At 39.1% G+C, this 9,192-nt stretch overlaps 1 pseudogene; it reads left to right on the top strand.

The window, feature by feature from the left end:
- Positions 1-1,015: 1,015 nt before the first annotated feature.
- LOC110592194 lies at positions 1,016-1,451 on the top strand (annotated as a pseudogene).
- Positions 1,452-9,192: the final 7,741 nt, after the last annotated feature.

The following is a 9,192-nucleotide window of genomic DNA, read 5'->3' as shown; positions in this document are numbered from 1 at the left end:
CCTCTCTCCAGAGTTTTCAGAACTGCACATTCTACTGCCTTGTAGATTTCACACATGGAAATTCAAACAAATGTGTCCAAGCCTCTCTAAGCCCATCCATGCAGCCTTATCCTCAAATCTACTCATCCAGGTGGATTCTCTAGCTCAGCCCACGGCTCAACCATCCACCTGAACTCTCTTGTTCTCATCTTCTCCCACTTCCACACGATATTCTTCCCCAAAACCCATGGTTATTAAATGTGGTTATGAGAACTGTTACTGTAGATAAGAAGAAAAGGAAAGAATTAAGAACTAGGATATTAAACAGTGTTCATGGTTTATCTAGAATTGAAAATTCTGTTTTCAAGTCAGTATTCTAAGGTTATGTGAAATATTATAAGGTTATCTGAAATATTTCATGATTGAGATATTTGCTTGATGAAAACACAAATTTACTAGAGGAGAGTAGTGGGGAAAAAATTCCTAGGCCAGAAATTAGGCACTAAACATTTAAGTATAGATTTTGTCACTAATTTACTTGTTCTTGGCTAATAAGTCACTTACCACAGTTGTATCTGAGTTTTCTAATCTGTCAAATGGCTATGAAAATTAATACCATCCCAATGCAACTCACAGGGATGTTTCACCGTAAAAGAAAGAAGATTATTACCATTAAAAGTGTCAGGGAGGAAACATAATCAGATAGAACATTAAAAGAATAATCCATCATGACCAAATAGGGTTCAATCTCAGAAGTAAAACAGTTTAATATTTGGATATCTATTAATACTACTCACCGCATTAACAGATGGAAGAAAAGAAGTCATACAATTGGAAAAATTCAACATTAATTTACAATTTAAAAAAACTTACCAAGTTAAGCAAATTTTCTTTTAATTTTTGGCTGGCTAGTTACATTTACTATGTGTTTCTCCTAAATGTAGTTTTAGAGTAAAGAGTTTCAAAAGCCCTTGCTTTCAAAAAATGCTCTTCTCTCTTCCCTTTTGCAGACATTGCTAAAGCACCAATGGCCAAAATGAAGTTCAATCCCTTTATGACTTCTGACCAGGGCAAGAACCATAAAAGACATCTCAGTGTACCTTCCCATGTTTGCAGGAAGATTATGCCTTCCCCTCTTTTCAAAGAACTGAGACAGAAGTAAAACTTTCGATCTGTACCCATCCGAAAGGATGAAGTACAGACTGTGTGAGGAAACTACAAAGGTCAGCAAATGGGCAAAGTCGTCCAGGTTTACAGGAAGAAACACGTCATCTACATTGAAAGAGTATAGCGAGAGAAGGGGGATGCCACAACTGTCCATGTGGGCACTCACTCTAGCAAGGTGGTTATCACTAGACTAAAACTGGACAAAGATCACAAAAAAGATCCTTAAATGTAAAGGCAAATCTCACCAAGTGGGAAAGGGAAAGGGCAAATATAAGGAAGAAACAATTGAATACATGCAGGAATAAAGTAATTATATATACGACTTTAAATAAACTGTTAAAATGAAAAAAAAAAAGCTTTCAATTAAAAAAAAACTACCCAACAAGCATGAAAGAATAGAATTTGAAGAATTTCATTATTTGACATCATCTTAAAGGCTTATACTTGTTGCATTATTTTCTTTTTACAGATATTATGAGTCATAGCCTTGATTTATTGATACATAGTCTTAAATCAGAAATGCAGTCTCCAATAATAACTGTGTGAAAGAACACCTGTTCTGGCTGCTCTGGGAGTATGGATGAGCTCAAGAGTATAGAAGCAGGGGCACAAAATGAATTTTGATTTTTCTTTTCTTTTTTTTTTTTAAAGAAGTTATCTGCAGACATTCCTCTCTCTTTCCAGCAACTCAAGCTGACTATTTCTAATTGGAACACAAAGACCAGTCATTCAGCCATCCCACCCCTGGCCTTTCCCACTGCTTCCACACCACAGAATGAATGCTGGCAGCCTTTAATCATTTTCAAGTCACTGGTAGGGCAAGAAAGCTAGCAGAGTTTGAATTTATGTCTACTTTCTTCAGTGGAAAAGTGAGCTCCCTGTATTTCAAGCCATAGAATCACAGAGCATTATTATTGAAAGAAGTCTGAGAAACCCAGGCTAAACCAGTAGTTTTCAACCCTGGCTGCACACTGGAATAAATAGAGGACTTTTAAACAATTAATGATGCCCTGACTTCACCCTCAGAGTCTAATGTAATTAGTTTAGGAAGAGACCCTGGCTTTGGTGGTGTTTTGTTTTATATTTAAGTATAATTAACATACAGTGTTCTATTAGTTTAAGGTGTAAAATATGATTCAAAATTTCTATATATTACTCAATGCTCATCAAGATAAGTGTACTCTTTTTTTTTAAGATTTTATGTATTTATTTGACAGAGAGAGACACAGTGAGGGAGGGAACACAAGCAGGGGGAGTGGGAGAGGGAGAAGCTGGGGCTCGATGTGGGGCTCGATCCCAGGACCCCGGGATCATGACCTGAGTTGAAGGCAGACGCTTAATGACTGAGCCACCCAGACGCCCCAAGATAAGTGTACTCTTAATCCCCTTTATCTATCACCTTCCCTCTGGAGACCACCAGTTTATGATAGATAGATGATAGATAGATTGACAGATAGATAGACAGACTTTTTTTTTTAAGAGAGAGAGAGCACAAGCAGGGGGAGGGGCAGAGGGAGAGAGAGAAAGAATCCCAAGCAGGCTCCACGCTCATGACCTGAGCCAAAATCAAAAATCCAATGCTCAAATGACTGAGCCACCCAGGTGCCCCATAATCTATATTTAAGAGCCTCTTTTTTTCTTTGTTCATTTGTTTTGTTTCTTAAATTCTACATATGAGTGAAATCACATAGTATCTGTCTTTCTCTGACTGACTTATTTCCCTTAGCATTCATTATACTCTCTAAGTCCATCCATAGATGAATGAATAAAGAAGATGTGGTACACATATTTATAGTGGAATATTACTGGCTTTGGTAATTTTTTAAAGCTCCCCCAAGTGATTCTAACATGTAACTGCAGTTATAAAACGCTAATTTTTTCATTACCTGAGCAAACATAGACCCAGAGTGACCATCTAGGTAATGGCAAATCTCATTGACTTATGGGTTAATACTTATGTTAAGAAGATTTCCAAAATTTGGAAATGAGTCAAAAAAGATGACTGTGTCCATTCAATGCCTTCCTAAAACTGGTCTTAAGCCCACCCAAGGTCATTTTTTAAGACATAAGACATTTGTAAGACATGTTTAAGTCTGTAAAGATTAGATGTTAATTTGTGGAAATGAATACTACACAAATGAGTTTTTGTATAATAGAATTAAAATTATTTTTATTCAGCTGAGAAGATAAGCCCAAAGTTTATGATTTTATTGGCCTATGGGACATGAACCAGTTTTGTATCTAATTTAGCAATTCTATTCCAGCATATTTTTCCATTTATATTCTCACTCGCTCTTGCTCTCTCTCTTTCTCCCTCCCTCCCTCCTAATACATCATTTGCCTTCTCAGTGTCTCAGTTTTCTAACTGGCTTTATCATCTTTCTGGTTACCTCATTAATGAGAAATAAAACTGATACTTGCTCACTATGTATTTATATGAAAATTATGAGTATAAAATTATGAGAATTATGTTTTGATACTTGAAAATGATGTAAATTTTGCTAAGGTATCCTAAACCATTAAGAAGCTTTAATTGATCATTCAAGATATAATTTATTCTGTTCTCCAAATATATTACTCATCAACCACATTCAGAAGTCATAAAGTTGGGGACTTTTACTTCCCACAAAGTGGAGTAACGAGGACCCTCCTTTTGATAAAAACTAAAAAATAAATAGACAAAATATATAAGCCTACAGTTTTTAGACACTGGACACCAGGCAGCACAGGACAGTGATTACTGAGAGTGGGGTGAAATCAAGGAGAGCTCTATGATCGTCTCAGCTTACTGCCTGGAAAGAGTTTCCAAGCCACAGTGCAGGGAGGCAGGCTCCCTAAATTGAGGAGATGGAACTGGAACTTAGGGATGCCAAGGCAGCTAGAGTTTCACAGGGGAGAGCTTCACAGAGAGAGCTTTAGAGATCTGAGAAGGTCCCCCTGGAATGTTCAAGTAGAAAGTGATCAGTGTATATATGTAAGGAACTACCTGAGGCCACAGAAAGAATTAGAGGAAAAAATACTTGTTACTCACTTAAGACTGGAAATAGCTGCTGTTCCCACCAACCAGTAGAAAGTCTCATATTTCATGGCTCATTGGGTAGAAGAATTAGTAGTGAGGAAAAATCAGCCCTAGACTAGAAGCAGCTCTGGTCCCATCTAATAAGGTTTAAAAGCAAACCTCAAAAGAATGCAAGTAATTTAGCCCAGAGCAAGCATCAAGAATATTTATAGGAATATAAAAATAACCAACACCCTACAAGGGAATATTCACAATGTCTGACATTCAGTCCAAAATTACCAGGCAGATTATATTTCTAAAACTTTTGCCCTGTGTGAGAAAGGATTATCAAGAAATTGAAATCTTCTAACAAAGCATTATTAATCCAATGGATAGAAAGGAAACAAAACTGAATACAAAATTTTACTTATTAGTAAAAAGTAAAAAGTGGAGGGTTGTTTTTTGTGTGTCCATTAAGTGCAATTGACATTGAGATTTTTTTGTTGTTTTAATAGGGCTTTTGTGTTGCTATGGTTACAAGTTGCGTTGGCATTTTCACTAGGAAACGATGTAGTCTGAACATTCCTCCCACTTTTTACATCTGCCCACATGCTCCAGACAGTGATTTGGTAACCTGGCTTCCAGCCCTAACCTCCTCCGCCACCCCAGTAAGTGCACATTTTTCATCCCCTTCTCAGAAAACTTTTGCTCCTCTGAGATGTAAAGTTAAGCTCTGGCTCCTACTCAGAATGCATATCGTCAAACCACAAGACCCTGATCAGCTTCCTCTGTCCAGCTCAGTAACCTTTTACCTCTTTGGCATGATATTTATGTATGAGATCACCATGAGATAATTCATTAATTTTAAAAATAAGCTCTTTAAAAACACATTTAGCAATAAATTTAATCACATACAGAAGATATCCATCTTGAAATTCTGGATGTTTTTCTTAAAGCAATCCTTGTAAGATATTTTTGCAGCCTCTTGATGATTCTTCTAAGTTTTACATGTTCATATATCTTTCCATTCTTCCTCTCCCTTTCCCCTTTTCTGATCGCCTCCTCCCCTCTCCTTACCAATTTTTCTTATAACAGTTATTCCCATCATTCAAGCTTGTATCTCTGAAATTTGATCCTGGAATCAGATCACTGGAATGTCTCCTAAGAAATAAAGAGGCAGGAGGCAAAAACATTGCCAGGATTGGGCCTCCTGAGGACTGGCCCAGTAGCAGCAACTGCAACTGGTCATCCTCAGGCATGGGAAGAACTGCTAACCATACCCTAGCTCAGGTTCTTATCATTTCTAATTGGTCTTTATTCCTGAACCCCCTTTCCAACTTCTCTCCATACTCCAACCTGAGTGACCTTTCTAAACCGCAGTCTGTCACTTGAAATCCTCCTAATGGAGGATTTCTCACTGTTAATAAGATGATGTCCAAGCTCCCAAAAATATCATTTGAGGCCCTTAGTGATCTGGATCCTGCCTCCTACTACTCTGAACTCAACTCCCAGTGTTCATGCCACTCCCTGTCCCCCTGCCAGTCTTCTCTCTCTCTCCCCCTTCAACCAGCCACAGCAAACTCCTTATCATTCCCAGCTTCCTGTATTTTCCTGTGCCACCGTGTCTTTGCATGTGAGGCTTTCTCAGCCTAGAACCGCCTCTGTTCCTCATCCCTCCCCCTTACCAGCTCAGTGATATCAAATTATAATAATATAGTTTCCAGGCTCATCTTTTATCCTAGAAAAGGGCACATAGCACTCTGTCTCATAGCTCCTGTTGTCTCTGATCTTTGCAGCCAAGTTTATTTATAACTGTGAATTGGAATTCTCTACAGTTGTGGTTTCATGATGTCAGATGCCAGCAGGAAACTGAACACTTAAATCAGTGATCCACATGTCTGAGAATATGTGAATGCTTAGTACTGTGCAGCTCTGGTCTAAGAAGAAATTAGTAATTAGTGGGTCCTGGGGTTACCCCACTCTGAAATCTCCAAGTACTTTCAAATACATCATTGCATTCACTGGCCCTCTCGTGGTGACTACAGTGTCATTTCACATTCTGATGCTCCGCACTAGATGCTTTTTATGAGCAACAGAAGCACAATTTCTTTTTGTTTTTTTAAAGATTTTATTTATTTATTCATTAGAGACAGAGAGAGAGAGGCAGAGGGAGAAGCAGGCTCCCAAGGAGCAGGGAGCCCGATGCGGGACTCGATCCCAGGACCCTGAGATCATGACCTGAACCGAAGGCAGACGCTTAACCATCTGAGCCGCCCAGGCGCCCAGAAGCACAATTTCTGATTGCCCAAGCCATGTTCAGGTATGTGGCAGCCTCAGTACTCCCTGATATGTGATCCTCCGCCTCCCTGGGCACACCTGACCAGTGACTGCAGGACTGACTATTCTAACCCAAATATATGAGAAGAACTGTGATACCTTGGAAAACACACAAGACTACAGGTGACAAGACTTGAAATTAGACTCTCACTCCATACCTCTACCTCTATCATGTAACCTTAAAGAAGTCATTTCCCCTTTCTGTGTCTCACTTATCTCCTCTCTAAAACTAGTGAGTTGGACAAGATCACTGTTTCTTCAACTGGGATCCACAGACTTACATCAGAATCTTTTTGGCCATACAGACAACGGGGTGCTTTTTGGCCATACAGACAATGGGGACCCTCCCCATCCTACTGAGTCTCACTTGTTAGGGGTGAAGAGGGCGGAGGGAGGTTAGAGAATAGGAGAAATCTAAAATCAACCTTTTAAATAGCTTCTTAAGTAATTCTTGTGCTTATTAAAACTTGGGATCCACTGCAGTAGATGATCCGGTAATCAGTGGCTCTCCACCATGCTCCCACTACCTAGGTTACTATCTGTTATGAGATGTGTTGCAAAGGAAAAAAATTATTAATAAATTTTAAAAATTAAGTTTAGAACTGTCTTTACAATATGAAATTTTGAATTGTATTTAAAAATTAACTGTAAGGGACTCAAGGTGATCTTTATAAATTGTACCACTTCCATTCATTCATTTTCCCTTTTATTTGCTTGTGTGGGAGAGCAAAGCCTTCCAGGCCTTTCTTGAGTATGTGCATAGTTTGTACATGCATGTGGCCTTCCAGATTTGTAGGAATACACCAAAGCTTTTCAAAATCAAAACCTCCTAATTCACCAGTTTTTCCTCTTAAGCTTTGTGGTCAGCCTCGAAATGCTACAAGTCTTACTGTTCTTATTGAGATTTAGCTATTTTTCTTGAGTAAATACTCCCTGGATTATTGCACACCTTTAATTAATTTCCAGAGTTCTAAAAAAAGTTGATTTTGATAGTTGTTGTCACTCATATGGAAGAGCAGATTTTTGGAGGTCTTTACGCCCCTGATTTGTTTGTGTTTTTGTTTTACCTCATGGCCTTCTCTGAATCCCACCCCAACTATGCGCAAACATAATCCCAGAATTTCAGGGCCATAAACTCCCCAGAAATCCTCAACTCTGGGTGACTGGAGACACCCTTCAGATGGATGCTTCTAAGAGGCATACTCTTGCTTCTCCAAGGTTCTGAAAGAAGCAGCCCCCATAGCTTAATGTGACAACCTCAATAATGTACCCTTATATTAGCTTTTCCTCCTTCCCTGCCTCACTCTCCATTCGTTCACTACTGCTTCAAAGAATTGCCTCCCAAATAAATTCACACTTTAGTCCTTGCCTCAGGCTTTGCCTCAGAGAGGACCCAAACTAAAAGAGCTGTCAATTCTGGTGAACCATGTATAGTTGTAACACTCACAAATTACTGTAATGCTTTGCATCATCACAGTTTTCTGTGTTTTCATCAAATCTGAAATCATTCAATGGGCGTCTGTAGCACTCATGTGTATCCCAGAGTAAGAGAGGGGTGAGCATTAAGAAAAGCTGTTCTAAAGCACTATGATTGCTAGGTCAGAAAAGGAGCTGCCAGTACTTAGATTGAGGGGTAAAAAGCAAATGTAGCAAAGGATTGTGATATATGGAGACCTTTGCTTTTTACCCCCAAATAAAACCAGATTTTATAACCAGAGAAACAGCCTCCCTTACACTAACTGTATCATGCAATTAAATAGAATGAGGTCTGGGCAAGTTCTTTCTCGGTTGAGCTCTTGGACAATCACCGCAGGACTTGATAATGATGATGATGATGCTAACAACAACAGAAATGATAGTTCCCAAGATTGACAGCTGACCATGCTGGGCATTCACCATAGCCACTTAAAGCTTAGACAACTCTAGCTAATGAGAGTTAGCACCTGATGGGAACCTGCATCTGAGTCACCTTTCTTTATTGGGTGCCTGAAGGCCATGGTGTCTATCTAAATTGAATTTGGATTTACATAAAGTGCATGTGTATTCCCAGACTTCCAAATGTCCTTTTAACTATATAAAATCTCATTTGCAGCATCCTTCCATCTGGAGATTCTTGTTACTATTCCAAGTGGCCATGGGATGCATTAGCCACTGGGTCACAGGTGCTCACAGAAAAACTCCCACCTAGCAGTTTCTATCAAGAAGCCTAGCAACAGCTTCTGGAAGGATTTGAGGTGCCCACGTCATCGCTTCACACGTGGGTAAGGGGTGATTCGCCTACCAGCAAGAAGCTCTTCATCTACCACCAGGCCTGTCTAGTGGCAGTCACGCTGTCCTCATTCAGGGCCTGAAGGTATCTTTCCATTAAGGATTCGACACAGACAACAAAAATTAGTGGCAAAAAAAAAACTTTTTTCAATTTTTTTTTAAAATTTTAAAAAAAATTAGTGTAAACCTTGTAGAGAAATACTGAATCTACTTTGTGGGATAAAACACACAGCTCTGTACAATGTCAAAATTATAAATAGTATCTAACACACTGTGGTGCCTCCTCAGTAAAAATAGTTATGAAGCCTTCTGACAAGAGTGGTTAGTGCTTAGCTAGGCACCTAATAAGAATTATAATGATCACAACAACAGGTGCTATTTTTTCTTACTGCCCATCACGTGCCAGGGACTTTACATTCATTACCCCTAGGCTTCAGCCGCAC

This window comes from Neomonachus schauinslandi, chromosome 3 (genome assembly GCF_002201575.2).
Source record: "Neomonachus schauinslandi chromosome 3, ASM220157v2, whole genome shotgun sequence".
NCBI classification, from domain to species: domain Eukaryota; kingdom Metazoa; phylum Chordata; class Mammalia; order Carnivora; family Phocidae; genus Neomonachus; species Neomonachus schauinslandi.
The sequence above is the reverse complement of the archived record's forward strand: the minus strand, read 5'-3'. Positions and strand labels throughout refer to the sequence as shown.